We start from the raw sequence: 23,809 nt of genomic DNA on the forward strand, positions 1-23,809 counted from the left end.
CCTCGAGGAAGATTACGATTTTGCCAATATGATTTTGTATGCCATGGAACGAATAAGGTATTGGATACTCTGTCATTATTGTTCTACGAAACATGTAATGGTCACCCACAGGATGTATACTAATGTGATATAGTGCCTTGAATTTTCAGTTCTGGCAAAATGAATGAACAGATTTGTACTATCTGAAATGCCAATAAACAATATTGTAAAAAAAAAAAAAAAAAAAAAAGAATCCATTTGGAATTATGGCCTCAGTGGGCTTTAAGCTCGCTCAGTTAGGACCAGTGTTACTGTGCAGTAACCTTTATAAGACACAATTTCCAGAAATATTTGAAGTCCCCTAAACCCTACTGCTGTCCCTGCTCCAGCTGATTTACTTCATGCACCATACATCATTTTGGTCTTGAAGAGTTGACACATTTAAAATGGTGTTTCTACAATCAATTACAAAAGAAATGTAAACCAGTTAGACTTGATTGCAGCTGAAACGTGTACTTTATTACACTATCTGTGCTTCTTCTGTTTCAAGCTGATCTCAGCTTTTTTCGGGGCACAATTTGCATAATTTCCTTTCTGAAAATTACAGGAAATGCCAGAAAATACTTACAATTACCTGAAATGGCAGTCTTGGATTTTGCTCTATTTTTTAGCATGAAATGTGTCCTGATACCCACATTTCAAATTAAAATAGCAGCATAGAATCACAAGAGGTTCGTTTGCATTCTTCCCATACTCCTGCAACAGGATTTTTTCCCGTAACAGCGTCTCAATTACATGCGTAACCCCCAGGCATTTCGTGTAACAAGTACAAGGTGAAAGGCCGGAAATGATGTGCATTATGTTGGTAGAAACAACATTTTGCCTGTGTCTACTTTCTGTACAGGTTTGCTGGCATTGAAACATGGAGTCCTTATGAAAAGCACATAGACTGAGAAAGGGAAGATTTGGGGTTATTTCATTTAGATCACCTGCTATTTCCAGTAAGTCTCTTTTTGTCAGTCAACCATAGAACACAGTGCAGCACCAGCACTTTACTATACAAAAAACAACTTTTTGTAGGCTTATAATTGATTCACATCCCTTAATCATCTAAAAACTGGATTTGAGTCTGATGGCAGAAACTGGAAGTCAAATGTAAGTCAGGCGAAGAAGGCACAAAAAGCAGTAAGGGCATTTCCTCACTCGTGAAATATTTTCCATCAGTGAAGTAATGGACAAGAGCGGACAACGCTCGTCTTCCATGCCTCCCTGAAGAAAACAGTCCCAGAGGATGAGTTGTAACTAACCTTCTTAGATTGTCTTCACGTTTATTGTTGTGCACAAAGCATGACATCTGCCCACTGACTGAACAGCTCAGCGTTTTCTGTAAATCTCTGAGAACCCAAGAGTGATGCGAAAAGCATTCTATCCCTGCAACTAAAATGCAGAAACACTTTTTTGCAGTTTACCAGAATATGGCATTAAAGGAGGCCAAGTAAACTTTTTTAGTCATTTTGTCATGTTAGAAGTAGTTGTCCATGTTTAAACTGTGATTTTTAAAATTGTGAAATGGAAGCCATGATAAGGCTAATTGGTAGGAAGATGGCAGCCTGATGATCTGAGCTGTTGGGTTTGCTGCTGACTGTGGCACTGGCTGGTGTCATATGCTGCATGCTGACTTTATCCCTAACAGATAGACCATAGGAAAGGGAGCATAAAATGCTAAGTTTGTTTCCCTGTTGAAAAATAATCCTTCATTCCTTGTGCTTCTGTTATTAGATAGAGTTCAGATGTTATGTTGTTATGTTATGTTATGTTGTGGCAATTTATAGAGCGCAGAGCTACCCTAAGGCCTCCCAGCGCTAAACAGAAATCTCCAACAACTAAGCATAGGGGGACAGATATTAGTAGAGCCATGTTTGTAATAGCCGACGAAAAGATAGTTCGTGGCTAGTTTGCCGAAGAGAGATAGGCAGAAAGTTCCAAAGTTTGGCACCAAGATAGGCCATCGATCTTCTGCCCCATTTAGCTTTTTTTATTGGCGGAATCACTGCTAATGCTGCTGATGATGACCTCAGAAGTCTGATCGACTTATGAAAAGTAGCTAGAGTATGCAGGATCGGAGGGCCCTTGGCATAAAGAGCTCTATAAATACAAAAGAGTGCCTTGAACTTTAATCGTTGTTCTGTAATTGTCGTTTGCTGTGCTCACCTGTTTCTCAGCTGTCTCTCGCCGGTCCCGTTTGCCCTGCCGCTGTGTCCCCTGTGGCCCTGCCCCCCTCGCGCACCCATTGGCCCTTCCATCCCACCTCCCAGCTGCTCCACCCTCCCACCTTCCCCTCTTAATGGTGGCCGCTGCGCAGAGCCCTGTGTGACTCCCTGACCTGGTTCTGGCCAGGAGTCCACTTGGCTCCACCAGCCTGCCTCCGTGCCCCTGACCCCACCGACTGCCGCCTGGACTGAAGTTCGAGCCCTCCACCACCCGCAGGCACCCGCCTGCACCTCATCCCTGGTGCCTAGTGGTAGGCATATCTCGCTGTGCTCTGTTATTATTTTTCCTTGTTTCTCGTTTTCGTTTTCATTTTCGTTTTTAATAGCTTATTTCCGCTATCTGCATTGTATTTCTGCCCCCACTGTGTATTTCTGCTATGTGTGCCCTTTCTGTAATTGTCCGTTTTCTGTGCTCGCCTGTTTTTCAGCTGGCTCTCGCCGGTCCCGTTTGCCCTGCTGCTGTGTCCCCTGCGTCCCCGTCCCCCTCTCGCACCCATTGGCCCTTCCCTCCAGCCTCCCAGCTGCTCCACCTCCCCACCTCACCCTCTTAATGGTGGCCGCGTGCAACGCGCATGCCGCTGGCACGCCAGAGGCAAGCCCGTCTGTGCCCGTCTGCGCCCGTCCATGCCTGGCCCACGCCCAGCGCCAGTCCCCCTGGCCCTCGCTGCCCTGACCCCCCTAGGCAGCATTACTCCTCCACAAAACTCCACGCCACCAACCCAGGACAGCACCCCACCTGCGTCCAAGCCAACCCCAAGCACACACACGGACCTTTCACATGTCATGCATGCCGCTTCTCATGCACCCCCACAAACACCAATAACACTAACATGCTCCACACCAACTCTAACACGCCACACACCAACTCTAACACGCCACACACCAACTCTAACACACCCCACAACAACACTACCACGCTCCACAGCAACACTAACACACTCCACAACAACACCAACACGCTCCACAACAACACCAACACGCTCCACAACAACATCAACATCCACCACAACAACAACAGCCCCCGCAGCCACCTTAACTGCATACTCCTAAACACCCGCTCCGTACACGAGCACGCCATCGAACTCTGGGACCTGATCACAACACACTCCCCTGACATCTCCTTCCTCACGGAAACTTGGATGAACCCCTCATCTGAACCCAACATAACCAGAGCCATCCCAGAAGGCTACCAGGTCTCTCGTAAAGACCGTCTAAACAAACCGGGAGGAGGCATCGCCATCATACATAAAAGCACCATGAAAATCACCTCCAACACCCACAACACTGTAGACAGCGCCCTCACCTCCACAGTCTACATCCTCCTTGGTGACATCAACTTTCACCTGGAAAACACCCATGACCACAACTCCACAACCCTGCTAGAGAACCTCACGAACCATGGACTCAAACAACTGGTCACCTCACCCACTCACACAGCAGGACACACGCTAGATGCAATTTTCACCTCCAGCAACCACATAACATTCACACACACCACTGCGTCCCTTTCTCCTTCACGAAACCCCCCACCCTCTACCGACAACACACCACACCCTACCATATGTGGGACAAGATCCTCACAGAACACCTGAACGCCAAGCTCGCACAAGCTTCTCCCCCCCTCACCAACGACCCCAACATCGCTGCCCACAACCTCACACAATGGCTTACAACCTGCGCAGACTCCCACCCTCCTCTGAAAAGCAACAACACCACCCGCAACATCAAGACCGCCCCCTGGTTCACCACTGAACTCCAAGCCTCCAAGCGTGAATGCCGCAAAACTGAGAAAGCTTGGCGCCAAGAACCCACCATGATCAACTTCTCCACCCTCAAAACCACCATACGTAAACACCACCAACTCATCCGAACCACCAAAAGGGCTTACTACAAAGAACGCATAGATAGTAACTCACATAATAGCAAGGAACTCTTTACTATCATCAAAGAGCTCACCAAACCTAAATCCTGCAACATCGACCCCACTCACACACAAAACCTCTGCAACTCCCTCTCCAACCACTTTCACCTCAAAATTTTAGACATACACAACAGCTTCACACCACCTGCACCCACCATCACCACCACCAACACGACCAACAACACCACTCCCCCCCACTCCAACCAACTGCACACCTGGGACCCTACCGACGATGAAGAAACCGAAAAAACATGAACTCCATCCACTCAGGCTCCCCCACAGACCCCTGTCCCACCACATCTTCAACAAGGCAGGCCCAATCATTGCTCCCCAGCTTCGCACAGTAATCAACAGCTCCTTTGACGGCGCCACCTTCACAGAGTCCTGGAAGCACGCTGAAGTAACCGTACTCCTCAAAAACCCAAAGCAGACCCAGAAGACCTCACAAACTACCGCCCCATTTCTCTTCTCCCCTTCCCCGCCAAGGTCGTTGAGAAGATTGTGAACGCCCGCCTGTCTCACTTCCTAGAGGAAAACAAAGCACTCAACGCCTCACAGTCTGGATTCCGCAAGAACCACAGCACTGAGACCGCCCTCATCGCCTGCAGTGACGATATCAGAACCAGAGTTGACAAGGGCAAGACCGTCGCACTCCTCCTCCTGGACCTCTCCGCAGCCTTCGACACTGTTTGCCACCAAACCCTCCGTGCACGCCTTTTCGAAGCAGGAATGCGACACAAGGCCCTGGACTGGTTCACCTCCTTCCTCACCGAAAGAACGAAGAAAGTTCACCTCCCTCCCTTTAAGTCCCCAGCAACCAAGATCATCTGCGGGGGCCCCCAAGGGTCCTCCCTCAGCCCTACCCTCTTCAACATTTACATGGCCCGCTCGCCAACATCCTTCGCCCTCACGGAATCACCATCATCTCGTACGCAGACGACACCCAGCTCGTCATCTCCCTCACCAGGAGCCCCACCACCGCCAAGACAAACCTTCACGCCAGACTCCTCCACACCGCCAAGTGGATGACAGCAAGCCACCCAAACTCAACTCCAACAAAACAGAAATCATCATCTTCGGCCCCATCAAGAGAGTATGGGATGACTCCTGGTGGCCCACTACCTAGGACCACACCCCAACACCCTCCACCCATGCACGCAATCTCTGCATCATCTTAGACTCATATCTCTCCATGGCCCAGCAAATCAACTCCACAACTTCCTCCTGTTTCAACACCCTTCGCATGTTACGAAAGACCTTCAAATTGATCCCCATAGAAACCAGGAAAACCGTCACCCATGCACTCATCAGCAGCAGACTAGACTACGGAAACACCCTCTATGCCGGATACCACAGCCAATCTTCATCAGAAACTCCAGCGAATCCAGAACGCAGCCACACGTCTCATCCTGAACCTCCAACGCCATTAACACATCTCCGCCCACCTTAGATCTCTTCACTGGCTACCCATCAGCAAAAGGATAACTTTCAAAATCCTCATCCACGCCCACAAATCCCTCCACAACACTGGGCCAGCCTACCTCAACGAACGAGTGAACTTCCACACACCCACTCATCTCCTCCGCCCTGCTGACCTCGCCCTCGCCACAGTCCCCCGCATCCAACGCACCACCTCCGGAGGCATATCCTTCTCCTACCTTGCCTCCAAGACCTGGAACTCCCTCCCCACCAACCTACGCAAAACCCAGGACCTCCTAACGTTCAGAAAACACCTCAAGACATGGCTTTTTGAGCAGTAAATTGGCATCCCCCTCTTCCTCCCTCACAGCGCCTTGAGACCCTACCGGGTGAGTAGCACGCTTAATACATTTTTTGATTGATTGATTGATTGAATGGGAGCCAGTGTAAAGCTAAAAGGGCAGGTATAGCCGAGTGATGTCTGGGCACGTTGAAGAGAAGGCGAGCAGACGTATTCTGAACCACCTGCAGTTTCTTTTTGACATCATTTGGGGACCCTAAAAACAGGGCGTTCCCATAGTCCAGGCGTGACATGATTAATGCCTGTACAATGAGTCTCTTTGCAAAGAATGGGAGTACTTTAAAGACTTTCCTAAGGAATCTAAATATCCCAAAACAGGTGGAGGATATTGATCATTTTGGGCGTGGTCGATATTTGAACTTCCTTCCTGTTTTTTTTATCAGGTATGCCATACAGTGCTTAGTTTGTAAATAAAAACGTGCTGGAGCCCCAAGCCCTCCTCTTAAACAAGTGGCTGCTGCAATTAAATGTGTGAACACGGAACACTGAGGCAGCATAATCCTGAAGCCATCTTGGGCCTCTTCAATCCATTTACAGGCAATCCCTGCCCCTTCCGCTCACTCTTTCAGCTTTCTGCTTTCTACCATTGTGACGCTTTTTCATTTTTCTTTTCCTACTTCTTTCCCATATGTGTCTTTTGCTTGCAGTAATTGTTTGGGGCAGAAAAATCAGTGCAGCCCTCAAAAATAAGTGCTGCACCGGAAACAACAACCACAAATTAAGAATTGTATGCATACAGGCGAAGGCAGTGGTACCAGAGAGGCGGCCAGTGGCTTCAAAAGGAACCCACACTGTTGGTGGGGTGTTCACTACAGTGTTCAAATTGCAAAAATCTAAAGTTGAGTGACACAAAATTTTGATTAGGAGCCTGCTGTTGGTTACAGAATACCTGGTTTCGTATGGTACTATATTATTGTGGTATGGTGCTGTGGGGGTCTTTGGGGGCTGCAGGGTGTACAGGACTTGCTGAAGAAACAATAAGAGGCTTTTGTGAAAAGTAGATTTCAACTGGTTAAGGCTTGATTTTCTGAGTATGGCTTAAAAACCTGTGCTTAGTCGTGCAAAATGTGTATGCTTTGAATGGAGAGGCATAGTTGAGGGAAGTTGATGTGTGATGAAGGGACATTCAACCTTGCATTCCTTTGTATTCATGAAACCCATGTTGTGTTTCCAAATCGTGCTTTGCTAAGACAGGTACTGTGGAGGTTATAAAACTTTATTAGAATGATCTCCATTATTGGAGTGGTTATGGTATGTTTGGCCACCAATGAATGAAGCGTTTTGGAAATAATTTCTGATCTTTGTGGGAGATTATTTAATTGGAGTAGCGTAGAAGTATCTATATTATTTATATCCAGTGTAGTCCTAATATGGATGACCCTCTGTTTTGTGACTTACGAATTCTGCTCACTGGCTTTAATGCTTGCTTGACAGTTATTACTTAAATTGAAGGATGGGACATTTATGGTAGACAGAATGAAACCTGAGAGTAAAGAGTCTACTAAGATGATGAACCCTCGGGTCCCCTTCTTGCAGGGTTCCACATTCCCTTGCTCCTCTTCCCTCTAGAGTATCAGCCCTTGTCTCTCTCAATCTCAGGGGCCCTGTTTTGGATTGATTAGGTCCTACAATTAATTGAGATAGTGTTAGCACATCAGACCTTATTAAGTGAACTTACGTGGGAGACGCAAATAGGCCAATGAACCTTTTGACTCGCTTCGAGGTTTTCCCACCATATATCCTGTACCAACACGTATCAATAAAAATAATCAATCAATAACATCAATGATCAATAGGAGTCAGTAATTCCCACTCACCATGACCTCTCAGCCATGAATAACCACACCTTTATGTAAAGGCTATAATGTTTATTTCCTTGTATTAACAATGCTAATGTTATGTAGCTTAATCTCAGTGTCAATTGATAAACATACAGAAACAATACTGGCTAAAGCAGTGAAAGAAGCTCAATCTAATCAAAGCTTGAGCTACTACACATTCTAAAGTTAGAGTACAAATTAATAGCCAGAGTGACTGCCCAAATGATATTACATACATTTAGATGCAGCAAAGAAAAGACATCAACTATTATTACATGTAGCGAACTTCATTAGTGAGCGCCGTAACTAAAACCAGATTAGAACTGCATGTTTAGGCTTCATGCAATCAATCTAGCCACACAAATATGGAAAACATCTAACTATGGCTCTATTAAAATAGCGGTTGGTACCAAAAAACAAAAGCAAATAGACATAGCAATCAGTACAGTCATTGTATACATGTCCTCAATAAGGTTCAGCGAGCTGTGACATCATTTGTCAACCGGACATCAGTTCGGTCAGCAATACACAGGATTCAGCATCAAAGTTCAGAAAAAGCAAAGTCTTTCTCTAAGCAGTTCGAAAGAATATAGCTAAACTCTCTAGTCAGTTAAGAAGAATATTGCAGAATGGCCTTTCAGGAGCGTTAGAAAGAAAATAGGTAATGGCCCAAATTCTCAAGAACAAAGGGGAGAATGGTGTATCTCCTCTCGGTGCAGTCTGGCTAAGTTAGATTTCCTAAAACTACTTCCAACACCCTAATTGGTCATGGTCATACCTTGTCCAATGAAACGAAACCCTCAAATCTACAATTCTACTACTACATGGTTCACATGTCGATAATTGACTACTCTTGTCCCGCTGTCGTCATTCGACTCATCAGGTATCAATATTGTTGCAGCTTATACTCCAGTCAGTGGGTCCATTTTCTTCTCCTGGAAAAGTCAGTCTTACACACATTACAATAAACATTGTTACCCTAGCGAGCACATCATTTTCTAGCAAGCAGTTTCTCATGAGAAAGAACTTCAGCTATGAGCACATGGACAGTACAGTGGAAAATCACAATTTAATTCCCTAAGCAGACATTTTATTAAATGCCTAAGAAAAAGCAGCTTGACATCAGCCCGTGCAACTAGGCCAAGACCTGACAAAGTTAAGGTCTACAATTAATAAAGCTAATACGTAATGCATAACCCTTACTATGACATATTACCACATTAAAAAAACATAAGCTCAACATTTCATATTAATAAGTCATTAATAAGTACACTTCGTGAACATTGGCAGCCACTCTGGTAGGCGCACCTTCAAATGTGTGCATTATTTTTCTCTAAGTTAATACATTCTCTATGCAAATTCAACATTCAAAATACATGAATAATCATTAATAATTTCATTAGTAACTCAGTGTTAATAATTCCTCCTCTAATGACTAAATATGTCACCACACCAAATCTTCCCACACAAATTTTTGCATCAGCTAAAATTCTGTCATTTCTAACTCCTCTATTCTTCGTTCCCTTTTTGAACTTCCCCTAAACAATTTTTCTCTTCTTATTTCTTCCCTCCTCTGATCATTTTTCATTTTTTTCAATTTAATCATTGTACACAATTTACACATTCCCCATGCTCCGATTATGCAAATCACAATAATCAACATCCCATGTATTATTTTCAATAACATCCCTTTCCCAATGTTGCTGAGCCAATTTCCCACTGTAGCAAATCCTTTGCCAACTTTCTCCCAAGCACCTGGTTGTTTCAACTCTTTCAAATCAGCACTCTCATTAATCAGATTAGTAAGTAAACTTCTCATTTCTTTACTATTATCAGGAATGAACGAACAGCAATGTTTCGAATTAAGCATTTTGAAAACTCCGCCAGGCTTTGCTAAAAGAATATTTAACGCAAGCCGGTTCTGAAGAGTCATAGCTCTTTCTGCAGCCAATTCAGTATCTATCAGGATAATGGCTCCTGAAAAATTTGTCAGCATGTTATCCACAATAGTAGAAAACTTAGAAATCTTTATTGAATTCAGAACAACTGCTACTGAAGAAATCATTGCTCCAAATATATCTCCCACTATACCAGAAGGAGATCCTCTCTTTTCTCTACTGTGATATAATTCAGCCAATTTCTGTACTCTTTAAATCATCCAGTTGGAAAATCTTTGGAAAAACTATCCCCAAACTGTTACGACTCTGTCGTCCCATTTCTAGGGGGCGCTGTAAGGGGACTCTCGGTAGCCTTGGAATCACCTTGAACCCTTATCTAGAGTCCCTTGCTGACTCCTGTTTGTTCCTCTTTTCTCCATGGTACACTTGTGTAATACTAAGTTTGCTTCCTGGGACTGCAAATCCCATAATGCACAGTCTGGTAGTCAGAAAAGCCCGGATTCTGTTTCCCATTGTTTTCTATGGGAGAAGTCCAGTTGCTCCTTTTAACTGGATCCTATCCTCCAGGACTTGCAAGTGTCTGAAACTACACACACCTGAGACCTCTCCTGTGCAGCCCAGCTTGGAACTGCTTATAAGCAGCCATTTCCTCAAGATCCCCTTTGTGCATTGTAGTTTGATTCCTTTGTGTTACAGACCCTTTGTCGGATGGTGTTCCAGTTTTGTTCCTGTTCTGTTCCAGCTTGATCCTGTTTCCTGTTTTTCTGCCCGGCTACTGATTGTTCCAGCCAGAGTCTGCTCCCTAGCTCTTAGCCTTGTACCTGTTTGTTTCCTCCAGTGCCTGCTCCCTTTTTCTCTGCCCTGCTCCTGCCTTGTTTCAGCCTGAACCTTCTCTCTGTTTCCCAGTCCTGTTTACTGCTCATTTCCTACTCCCTGTATTCCAGCCCTGTCCTTGCCTGTTCCAGCCAAAGCCTGCTCTCAGTTTCCCAGTCCTGTCTCAGTCAGAAGTTTGCACCCTGTTTTCAAGTCCTAGTCCCGCCTTTGCTTCAGCCTGAGCCTGTTCATAGTTCTTGCCTCTGCCTCTTAGGTTGTTCCCTTCTGTTTCCGTTTCTTCTTGCTTATTTGTGTCTGGCAAGTGTTCTATCAGTCTTCACCAGTGTATAAGTGTTCTCCTTTGTACTGGGGTTGGCTCCTGGTTTCCAGGAGGCAATTCAAGCCCCCATCCTTGTCTAGTGTTATACATTGTCTTTCGTGCCTAACAGTGACAGTGTGCTATTGCTGTTTTCTCAGGAATCGCCACTGTGTTTCCAGCTGAGCCCACAAGAGCGTGTCTTGTGTATGTAAGTACTATCCTTGTTTGTGCTCTAGGGTCCAGAGACAGAATCACTTCTGCTGCCTCCTTTTTATGGGGCTGGCAGGGTGACTATCTGTAAGAGCAAACTGCACAGAGGCATTGCCATACCCTGTCACTGTGGGAGGTTCTGCGCCTTACTCTGTGTACAACCCCAGCGTGCTTGTCCATTAGTAATCTGTTTCCTGTTTGTTCACCCAAGGGTTGCTCTGCTTTTACTTTCCTGTTTCCTGTGCCTGTCCATAGCTGTCCTTTCCGTGTATGCCTTTAGCTGCTCTTCTGCCCCAGCACACTACCTCTTTAGGATATTCAGTGACCTCAAGGGGTGTCCCAACCATAGTCCTGATCAGACCCACCCGAAACCATGACACAAACAGCATGTACCATAACATCCTCTTGAAAGACGGTAATAAGCATTCAGGCCCTCATTACAACCCTGGCATTCGGTGATAAAGCAGCGGTAATACCACCAACAAGCCGGCAGTAAAAAAAATTGAATTATGACCACGGCGGAAACCGCCTACACAGACAGCCACTTTAACACACTGACTGCCACAGCAGTAGCAACAAGCACCGCGGCGGTAACCACCAACAGCCAGGCGGAAAACAAGGTTCTGCCCACTGTATTATAAGAGGCCTATCCGCCACCTTTTCCGGGGCAGTACCAACGACAACAAAAGCATGGCGGAAACAAATCTCAGAGGTCAAAGGACTCACCTCTGGACACTCGGGTAACAACCACGCAGCCATGGAGCCCCATGCTGGTCTACCTCCTCCAACACCAGGAATACCAACGCCGGTGACGACGACCACGGTGAGTACTGCCACCTAGCACACAGGGGAGAGAGGAGGAAAAAGAGAGTGACACACACACGCAACACCCCCACCCCCACCCCCAACACCATTCACACAACCAGATGCAGTAATAAAACATATTGACCCCGTACCCCTCAGGAATAATGGAAGGACTACAGGAAATGATGAAAGTGAGTGTAATAAGATAAAAATCCAGAAAAACATCCTCAAAATTCAAAACAGTATTTACATATATACAAATGGAGGGACACTGCCCAGTCCATAATGTCCATGGGCCACAGGGCCACATCACATAGACCAAGGCCCCATCTTATTCCTGCATCAACACGGAGAGGACACTGCTGGGGCATCAGGTTGAAAATACACAGGCCCCTTTAGGGGGACAGGGAATGGGGGGCACCTCAGCTGGAAGATGGTACAACACCACTTGTCCTTGAGGGGGCTACATGCCCTGTGTGATGTCCTGGGGAGTGCAAGGCCACAGTCTCTCAAGTGGGTGGTTTGCCAACTGCTTGGTCCTGGGGAGTGCAAAGCCGCAGTCTCTCTAGTGGATGGTTTGCCCACTGCTTGGTCCTGGGGAGTGCAAGGCCACAGTCTCTCAAGTGGGTGGTTTGCCCACTGCTTGGTCCTGGGGAATTCAAGGCCACGGTCTCTCAAGTGGGCGGTTTGCCCACTGCTTGGTCCTGGGGAGTGCAAAGCCACAGTCTCTCAAGTGGGTGGTTTGCCCACTGCTTGGTCCTGGGGAGTGCAAGGCCACAGTCTCTCTAGTGGATGGCTTCCCCACTGGTTCTGGAGGGGGCATAGTGCCCAGTGTGCTTCATCCTGGCAAGGAGGGGGTGAGTGGATGCCTTCTTCCACTGGTTCAACACCACTTGTCCTTGAGGGGGCTACATGCCCTGTGCGATTTCTTGGGGAGTGCAAAGCCACAGACTCTCAAGTCGGTGGTTTGCCCACTGCTTGGTCATGGGGCGTGCAAAGCCACAGTCGCTCAAGTGGGTGGTTTGCCCACTGCTTGGTCCTGGGGAGAGCAAGGCCACAGTCTCTCAAGTGGGTGGTTTGCCCACTGCTTGCTCCTGGGTAGTGCAAGGCCACGGTCTCTCAAGTGGGTGGTTTGCCCACTGCTTGGTCCTGGGGAGTGCAAGGCCACAGTCTCTCTAGTGGATGGCTTCCCCACTGGTTCTGGAGGGGGCATAGTGCCCAGTGTGCTTCATCCTGGCAAGGAGGGGGTGAGTGGATGCCGTCTTCCACTGGTTCTGGAGGGGGCCTTGTGCCCAGCGTGCTTCATCCTGGCAAGGAAAGGGGTGAGTGGATGCCTTCTTCCACTTGTTCTGGAGGGGGGCTTGTGCCCAGTGTGCTTCATCCTGGCAAGGAGGAGGTGAGTGGATGCCTTCTTCCACTCGTTCAAGAGAGGGCATTGTGCCCTGTGATGCAGATCTTTTGGAGTGCAAGCTCACAGTCTCTCACCTGGGTGTCATACCCACAGGATTTGCAGTGGGCAGGATGCATTACACTCCATGGAGGCAGGACTACAGACCATCTGCCGGCGGTGATGGCTGCACAGTGGTGGAGGGGCTGGTGCTAGTGTCGGTGCTGCCAGTAGTGGGGGAGTCTCCAGCCCTTCCCCTGCAGACTCGAACCTCTGCCCAGTGGGGCTGCTGCTGCTGGCAGTGGTGCTGGTAGTGGTGCTGGTAGTGGTGCTGGTGGCGGTGTTGGTGGCGGTGCAGGTGGCAGTGCTGGTGGCGGGGCAGGTGGTGGTGCTGGCAGTGGTGCTGGTGTCGGGGCTGCCAGTGGTGGGGGTAGGCTCCAGCCCTTCCCCTGCAGCCTCGGATGGCTGAAGCACCATGGTTGGTGTTGGGGGCTCAGATTCTGTCACAGCACCTGGCCTCCCAGTCCTCCAGTCTGCAGGGGCAGCCCCTTTGCCCTTGCTGTATGGTGGTGGCTCCTTGCTGTCTGGTGGTGCCTCCTTGCCGTCTGGTGGTGCCTCGTTGCCCTTGCTGTCTGGTGGTGCCTCCTTGCCCTTCCCCTTGTAAGCTGGTGGTGCCACCTGCCCTTCCTTTTGTAAGCTGGTGATGCCTCCTTGCCCTTGACAGCTGGTGGTACATCCTTGCCCTTCCACGTGGCAGCTGGTGCAGGCACACTGCCAGTGCTGATGGGTGTCTCCTTGGAGCCTCTCACACCTGCAGTAGCTGCCGAAACTACAGTGGCCGTGGACTGAGTGGCTGAGGTGCTAGCCTGGGTTCTGCCCACCCTGGCCCAATGTGAAGGACGAGGGGGGGAGGGGTAGGGAAGAGGTCAACGGCAGAGAGGAAAAGCTTATTAGGGACACTGGGGCAGGAAGAGGGTGAAGGTTTGGGAGTGGTTGTAGGAGGTGTCTGTCTGCTGTGTTTGGGTGCAGGTGCATGTGCTGGATGCTGTTGTGAGGTGGATGGCTGTTGGGTGTCTGAGTGCTTGGGTTTGTGTACTTTGGGAGGAGGAGGCACAGACACAGTCGGAGAGGACACGGGACGTGTGCATGGATGTGGGGGTAGTGACTGACAGTGAGGGGTGTGTAGTGATAGGCATGATGGTGATAGAAGCAGTGGGTGTGGATGTAGTGCATGCAGGTGTGAGTGGAGACCCTACTGGGCGAGAGGTGGACGATGACGAGGAGGGGGACAGAGTGGAGGCAGTGGATGTTGTTATGTCAGCATCTGGATGGTGTTTGTGTGAGTGCCTGTGGGATGATGTGTGGTGCTTGTGTTTGCCTGAGCCACTCCTGTGTGTTGTCTTGGTTGCATGCTGGTCTGAATGTGTGCTTGGGATAGGTTGGGGTTCAGGGGCATGGGACTGGGCAGAGGAAGTTGGAGGGAAGAGGCTAGAGACAGGAACAATGGCTGCCATCAGGGAGGAGGCCAGAGCCTGGAATGCTCTCTGTTGGGCTGTCATACCCGAGTGAATGCCCTCCAGGAATGCATTTGTATGTTGCAAATGCCATGCCAGGCCATGGATGGCATTCACCATGGTTGACTGCCCAACAGTGATGGATCTCAGGAGGTCAATAGCCTCCTCACTGAGGGCAGCAGGGCTAACTGGGGCAGGGCCTGAGGTGCCTGGGGCGAAGGAGATGCCCACCCTCCTGGGTGAGCGGGCACGGGAATCTCGCTGAGGGACTGCTGGGAGGGCGGTGCTGGTACGGGGGTGGCAGCTGTACCTGTATTTGGGGTGGGCACAGAGCTGTCCGCCACCATTAGGGAGCTTCCATCGGAGGAGGTATCACTTTCAGAACTGTTCCCTCCTGTCTCCGCCATGGTGCTCCCCTCGCCCTCCGTCCCACTGGTGTCCTCACTGTCTGTGGATTCGGCCTCCTGGGCCCTGTGGGATGCAGCTCCCTCCATCGCCGGTGCCTCTGCTCCTCCGCCAGATGATGTTAATGCAGAGAAGGACAGGATGACAAAACAAAAAGGGGGGGAAGAGACAGAGGATATCCTTGGTTAATGGCAGCAACAACACCACAGTTGGCGTACACAACACACAGGGAACAGCCCTACACACTAATCAATGCAATACCAGCCACAATGCTAGTCACCAGGCCATGGACAGTAATACCTTGCAGCATACCTGAGACCCACAGAGCCCTGCCCAGTAGTGAATGCCCACTAGCTTGTTTGGAGGTGGAGTACATCAGATACCCCCTGCCCAACATGTAACCTACCCTGCAATGTCCGGCCTGGCATAGGGGCACCTACAGGTACACATCCCCCACCCAGAGACCACCACGCGCAAGTAGTATCTTGGGAACTTTTCTCACCCCCTTGTGGCTGCTGTGATGCCCTCAAGCGCCCATCCAGCTCCGGATAGGCCAATGCCAGTATGCGGAACATCAGGGGAGTCAGGGTTCGATGGGCACCCCTTCCTCATTGGGAAGCCATCCCCAGCTGGGCCTCCGCCATCTTCCATGCCCAGCGTCTCAGGTCCTCTCTCCTTTTGCAACAGTGGGTGCTCCACCTGCCGTAGACCCCGCACGCCCTTGGCAATGGCACGCCATATACCCTTTTTCTGATGGGTACTGACCTGCGGAGAAATAAACATAGAAAAAGGTATCAGTCATACGTCTGGCCTGTTACACTCATGGACCACCATATCCCTCCCATTCCCCTACGCACATACATTGGCCACCATACATGCAGCAAGCTGCCCAGGACCCCTCAACCACCCCCCTTTACACGAGGCCCTCACATACAGCACTCCATGCATTCATGCCCCATGCATCGTGCTCACAGTGTACTCACCTGTTGGTCTGGAGGCCCATACAGCATTCGGTACTGGTGTAGGAACCCATCAACTAGTCTTTCCAATTCCGCAGCGCTAAAGGCAGGAGCCCTTCCCTCAGTGACACAAGCCATGGTTGGTTCCAGACACAGGTCACAGCAGCAATTGCAGTGTAGGTCCTCTCCTGTTAAAGGTCAGGTAGCAAGTGAGTGAACAGATATAAAATGGCAGTCACACCCGCGGCGGTGCGTACTGTCACCGCCGGCGTACATCACCATTGGCTACTGTAACCCACAGGGCCCAATGTTAACCAATGAGGAGATACACAGCGGTACTCGACCGCCTCCCGCAATGGGGCACAACGTCAGCGGCATTACCTCATTGCCACCTGCCCATCCACACAGGACAGGCGGCCGCCATTTCAGGGGTGGTGTAGGCCATGGCACCTAACTGCGTCACAGCACACATAGGCACATTTTGGGGCTAAACATCAACATACGGTTTCTGTCACAACATGCAATGCACTGAACATTTAGGAAATGTTGAAAAATGACCAGATGCTCATCGTTTTGCCCCCTAGATTACAACCGCTGAGGATGAATAGGAGATAGAGACATCCCTCCGTGTACAGGCCCATGGTGGACTTGGCAACAATGGAGGACCGGCACATTATCCTCACCTACAGAACTGATAGGGCCACAATCCAGGAGCTGTGTGCCCAATTGGAGCCAGACCTGATCTCAGCTATCCGTCACCCCACAGGGATCCTCCCTCTTGTGCAAGTCCTATCTGTGCTCCATTTCTTCGCAACTGGCTCCCTCCAAGTGACAGTGGGCTTGGCAGCAGGAATGTCACAGCCAATGTACTCAAACATGCTGACCAGAGTGTTGTCTGCCCTGATGAAACACATGTGCAGCTACATCTTTTTCCCCCAGGTGGAGGATTTGGCTACACTGAAAGCTGACTTCTATGCAATGGGACATATTCCCAAGATTATAGGGGCAATAGATGGTACACATATTGCATTTGTTCGCCCCCTCCCCCTGGAGAAATGAACAGGTGTTCAGAAATCGAAAGAGCTTTCACTTGATGAATGTGCAGATAGTGAGCCTGGCGGACCAGTACATCTCCCATGTGAATGCAAAGTATCCTGGGTCTGTGCATGATGCCTTTATCCTGAGGAATAGCAACATCCCATATGTGATTGCTCAACTTCAGAGGCACCGGGTGTGACTAATAGGTGAGCCCATGGTCCCCACCCAGTGGATGTTGGTATATGGGTGTGGGGTTGGCCCTAAGGGTTAGTGTCTGGCTAACTGGTATCCCTCGGTATTTTCAGGTGACTCTGGTTACCCCAACCTCTCATGGCTACTGACCCCAGTGAGGAATCCCAGGACAAGGGCAGAGGAACGTTACAATGAGGCACATGGGCAAACAAGAAGAGTTATAGAGTGAACCTTTGGCCTCCTGAAGGACAGGTTTTGTTGCCTCCATCTAACAGGTGATTCCCTGTGCTACTCTTCCAAGAAGGTGTGCCAGATCTTTGTGGCATGTTGCACGTTGCACAACCTTGCCTTACGTCGCCAGGTGCCTTTTCTGCGGGAGGATGCGGCTGGAGATGGACGTGTGGCAGCAGTGGAGCCTGTGGATAGTGACGAAGATGAGGGAGTGGATGAGGATGTGGACAACAGAAGAACAATAATTCAACAGTACTTCCAGTGGCACACAGGTAAAACACTGTAACTTCACATACAATTGCAGTTTTGTGTTGTAAATTTTCACTGGCAGCTGATGTTCCCACTACTATGTCCACTTACTGTACACTTTGACATGTCTATTCACAGATGTCTGTGCCCCACTCTGGCTCCTGTTGTATTGACTGCAGCAAACTACAGGTCATACCTAAGTATACATGACTGTACAGTTGAATTGCAATGTCTACAGATTGTTAAACAAATACATAGTTCAATCACTTGACAGACTCAATACTTGTATTTTTTACAATGATGTTTATTCATGTGCTAATAAGTGGATGGGGTATTGCAATAGGCTGGGGGGTGGTGGAGGAGAGTCCAGGATAGAGTCCAGTCTATTTGTATCACAGGTGCATTGTCCAAGGGGGCATAGGAAGTGGAGCAATGGCAGTTCAAGGTGGATAGGGTGACAGAGTGGGACACAAAGGTGAAAATCAGGAGAGTCTTATTTCCTGGTGTGGGTCTTGGCAATGTTCTCTGGCTTCTGCCTGGATCACAGGGACCATTTGCGGGGTGGTTCTCCTCCTGCAGGGGGTGGGGTGCTGGTGGCCTGTTGTTCCTGTGGCAGGGCCTCCTGTCCACTAGCGTCAGCGGAGGTGTAGGGCTGTTCATCGGTGTGGCTAGTGTCTGGGTCCCAGTGGTGGGCCACTGCCTCCCTCATGGTGTTGGCCATGTCTGCCAGCACCTCTGCAATGGTGACCAGGGTGGTGTGGATGTCCCTCAGGTCCTCCCTGATCCCCAGGTATTGTCCCTCCTGCAGCCGCTGGGTCTCCTGCAACCTGGCCAGTATCTGGCCCATCGTCTCCTGGGAATGGTGGTGTGCTCCCAGTATGTTGGTGAGTGCTTGTGGAGAGCCGGTTCCCTGGGCCTGTCCTCCCCCTGTCACACAGCAGTCCTCCAAGCTTCCCTGTTGTCCTGTGCCTCTGTCCCCTGAACCGTGTGCCCACTGCCACTGACCCCAGGTCCCTGATCGTCCTGGGTTTGTGGGGTGTCCTGGGGTCCCTGTATTGGTGGACACACTGCTAATTGACGTGTCCTGGGGACAGACGTATGGGGCCGCTGGTTGGGTGCTGTGGCGATGTTTCCTGAGGGGGGAGGCTCTGTGGTGGTATGGGACTGTGCCTGGGTAACCGACTGTTTGGAGGTCCGTGAGGGGCCAGGTTGGTCATCCTGATCCAGGCGAGCAGAGCTTCTGTCAACACTGTGGTCCTCTTCTGGGGGGGGACTGGAAGTTGCTGGCACCTCATCTCCGGTGACGTTGGGTGGGGGACCTGTGGGGATGTAAATGCAGTGTTATTGTTTGTGTGTGTGTCAGCTTGTGCATGGGTGTGTTGCCCTGTATGGTTGTTATTGACCTGGCAGCTTTGCCTTGTGTGAGTTGTTATTTTGTGAGCTAGGTGATTCTCTCTAGTGTGCATGCTGTGGTGATGGGTGTCCATGCAGGACTGTGAGTGGTGTCCATGCATTTTTGTTGCATGCAGTGCTGGGTACTAGGATGGGTGGGTTGTGATGGTGGGGTGTATGTGAGGTGGTGGGGTGAGGGTAGGGGTGGGGATATGTGATGGCATGAGGTATGGGGTGATAGTAATAGAGATTTGACTTACCAGAGTCCAGTCTTCCTGCTACTCCTGCCAGGCCCTCAGGATGCAGTATTGCCAAGACTTGCTCCTCCCATGTTGTTAGTTGTGGGGGAGGAGGTGGGGGTCCACCGCCAGTCCTCTGTACTGCTATCTGGTGTCTTGCTACCATGGAACGCACCTTCCCCGTAGATCGTTCCACCTCTTCCTGGTGTCATCCCTTGTTCTTGGGTGCTGTCCCATGGCATCTTCCTAGCAATGGATGTCTGCTGCACCTGTGATCCGAATAGCTGTGTCTCTACACGGATGATTTCCTCCACCATGACCCTTAGCTCCTCCTCTGGGAACCTGGAGTGTCTTTGTGGTGCCATGGGTGTGGTGTGTGTGAGGGTGTGTGCGGTGATGTGTTGGGGTGTGTGCTGTGAGGTGCATGGATGGTGTATGGGTGATGGTGTTCTGTGGCTCTGGTTCTGTGGGTGCTCTTGCTGTATCTCTCTCTAGTGGCAATTTTTGTTAGTCATAAAGGGATATGTGTAATGGGGGTGTGTGTTTTATAGTGTTGTTGGTGTGTGGGTGTGGTGTGGTGTGTGTATGGGAGTCAGGTGTGTGTAGTTTAAATTGTCCAATGTAGTGTTGTTTTGTTAGTGTGTGTGTATTTTGAGCTCGGCGGTATGTACCACCAATGGTTTACCGCGGTTGAATGTCCGCCGCAGTGATTCGTGGGTCATAATGCTGTTGGCATAGTTCTTTTGGTGTAACGGTGTGGGTTTTGCTACCACCGAGCGGTGTGGGATTTGCGCCTGTATAGTGACAGATTGCTATGTGTGGGTCATAATATGGGTAGCGGTATACCGCTGCAGCATGGCGGTAAGCGGGACTTACCGCCAATGTCCTAATGAGGGCCTAAATCCATAAATGTAATATATCCCAGGATTCGCTGGATCCTGTCCATTCAACATAACTGTCCCTTTACTCTGAAACAAACACACATGCCTATACTCACTCGTTCCCACAAACAAAGTGTCAGTGCTAGATTTAGGCCTATATAAACAAAGTTTCCTTACGTGTTGCGCATCTATAGCTAATTTCCCTTGTGTTTTTATTGCACCATAAGCATAATAATTCCTAAAAGTCCTTTTCTCTAAGCCCTTTTCTAACTTCTCCTTCGATACCTTTCTCCTGTCATCTGTGTGATCTAAAGCTCTTTTCTAAAGGTGTAAGCATGTCAGATTGTTTCTGTGTGCGTAAGCTGTGCCAAAAGTTAATGTAGGCTCGAAGAAACCCCTCACTAATACTATGTCATTGTCCTTGGCTGCTCTACTCAGATACCTAATTATGGGGCCAAACAAAAACACCATATCATGGTTGAATTAGAAATACAGGTTGTACTTGCATTATAGAATCTTGTTAGTAACAGGCTACAACTTATCTCATAAGTAAGAGGCAAACTATAGTAGGTAACGCCTTCTTCAACTGATGAAGGAATCTGCGTACACACAAAACAATTCTTCGCATCTATCGTCTCAACATACTCACTCAATAAGTGATAGAAGACATTAGAAGAAAGTTCCCCTTGGGTGCAGGTACTGCTCATCTAACCTAAACTTCTCTATCGCTGTTAATGCAGTAGTTGTCTCTAAAGCTGAAGCATTGTTGGCTTTACTCTTGTCAAGAACAGTCATACCCACAATCAATATCACACACGCTATCACACATATAATGCCAAACCAATACTCATGTATTTACAGCACCTGTTCTTCCTACCCTGCTGGCTAATGTTACCCATGATCTGTAAAGAATCAGAAAGTAGAAGAGGAAAAATTTAGAACTATGCAGCAGAAATCAAAAACAAAAATCTTCTTTCAGCAGTTATTTACAGCTTTCAGTCTCACTTCCAGGATCCTTTTTCTCACAAATTGGTAAGCTTGTCAAAAATCTGTTTAGCAGCTTGTGAAATCAGGTTATCTTGTCAAATCAGGTCATCAAAGTCTTGTCCGGTTACTTTCAACAGTCTCTTTCTCTTTGTATCTTTTCTCAAATTGTCTCAACAGTTCAGTTTGTTACTTCCTTCAAGCGCCAAAATATTGACCTGGAATGTTTCGATCAAAACAAAAAGACAAAAATTATCTTTTCCATTCACTTGTAGTTGCATACGCCTATTCAGAACCTGCGTACCTTTGACTTGCTATTCTCTTTCTTTTCAATTTTCGATCTCCATTCAATTATCCTTCACTCAGGTCTTCTCTCCTTGTTGTATCTACTTCTTCCTCTATTGTTGACACAACTACTGCTTCATTTCTCTTGGCCTGTGACTCCAGCCACTTATCTTCTTTCAGTGGACCCTTGGTCAATGCTCTTTTCAGTGTTGAACTTGAAACTTCTTCATGCTCTGCAGGATTTTCTCTAGATGGACCCGAAATTGGTTCAGGAGGAGTCAGAACACTTTGGCTCTGATCCGCCTCAACTCCTTCCCCCTCGGAGTCTGGCATTTGTTCTGTTTGTCTGTTAAAATCATCGTCTACTTCTGGGAAAGCCCTCCCCTGACTAGACTCTCCTGCTGCCTCAATTGAGATTGGTTCACTGTCACCCTCCTGGAGGTCTTCTCCTTAGTCTCTCACTGGAGGAGTGATTGAAGGATCCTCAATGTGCTCAGTTCTGGTCTCAGTACTCTTTCTTCTCCTTCCAGATCTGAGGCTTGTCTGGTCGTTGCTGGTACTCTCAACAATTCCTCTTCATCGTCCAAAGGACATGCTACTTTTCTTGCGTGGCTTGCATGTATCCAGTCTGGAACTCCAGCACACTTCACAGCTGTGGTAGTGGTCAGAACCACCTGGAACAGGCCTTTCCAACGAGGCTCCAAACACATCTTCCGCACTTGTTTAGTGGACCACCACCCAGTCACCTGCCCTCAGGGTGTGTCCTTGATCTTGTATCAGTGGCAGTGTGGTGGCTTCCACCTGCTGAGAGAAAGAGTGAACCACATCAGCCAGACCTTTGCAGTAGTCCAACACTGTATCATCTGTAATGCTCACAAGCACATTTGCGGGGACCGCTCGCAACCTCATTGCTCTGCCCATGAGGATTTTGTGCGGTGACAATCCTATCTTCCTGTCGGTTATGTTTCTCATTGTCATCAGAACTAAGGACAGTGCATTAGGCCATTTCAGATTTGTGGATGCACACATTTTCGCCATTCTTGATTTCAAAGTACCATTCATCTGTTCCACTAGTCCTGATGCTTCAGGGCGGTAACTACAATGCAACTTCTGCTCAATGTTCAATGCTGCACATAGTAATTTCACTACTTCATTGTTGAAGTGACTTCTCCTATCTGATTCTAAAGAGATCAGAAACCCAAAACGTGGTATCAGTTCCCTAAGCAGTAATTTTGCTACTGTGAGTCTGTCATTTCTCCGTGTGGGGTACGCTTCAATCCAGTGATTAAAGATGCAGACAATAACCAACCCATATCTCAAATCTCCAGACACAGGCATCTCAATAAAATCCATTAGCATTCTGCTGAATTGACCTCCTGCCCTTCCAAAGTGGCTCAAATTAGCCACTGTTCCTTTTCCCAGTACATGTGCTGACAAATGACGCAACAATGGCAAACTCCTTCAGCAACTTGTCTAAACCTTGGATTGAACCAACTATGTTTGAACAGGCGAATCATGGCATCCCTCCTAACGTGCCTGACCATGATAATACCTCGCCATTTGAGACAACAGATAGTAGGGCAAAACCAGTTGTCCTCTTCTGAAACCCACAATCCATCCTATCGTTGTACACATTTCATTTTGCTCCAGTATCGTTTTTCCTTCCCATCAACATTATTCTGCAATGTTTTCAATTCTTCCAATGTGTCAATTACTTGTAATGCAAAACTTGGACATGTTTCATCTTCTTCAGGTAACAATTCCCACTTATCTTTGAACGATATACAGTTCAGTGTGCAAACCTTGCGACTTGATCCGCATATTCATTTCCCATTGACACAAAATCTTGCAATTTCAGATGTGCACTGCATTTCACCATGGCAATTCTTTCAGGTATTTGGATAGCATGCAACAATTCTTTAATTCTCTCACCATTTCTCACTGGTGAACCAGAAGAGGTCATGAAACCTCTCTGTGACCACAACTGGCCAAAGTCATTGACTATTCCAAATCCATACTGGCTATCCTTATAGATGGTAACTTTAAGCTGAGCAGAAACATGGCATGCTCTAGTAAGGGCTACTAGTTTGGCTACTTGTGCAGAATATATTCCTCAAAGACAGGACAGCTTCCAGTATACTAGTAATTGTGCACACTGCATATCCTGCTCTCAGTAATCCTGTATTGTCTCTCAGACAGGAACCATCAACAAAGATAATTTGGTCATTTTCTTCCGATC

This window comes from Pleurodeles waltl, chromosome 12 (genome assembly GCF_031143425.1).
Source record: "Pleurodeles waltl isolate 20211129_DDA chromosome 12, aPleWal1.hap1.20221129, whole genome shotgun sequence".
In the NCBI taxonomy this organism is placed as follows: Eukaryota; Metazoa; Chordata; class Amphibia; order Caudata; family Salamandridae; genus Pleurodeles; species Pleurodeles waltl.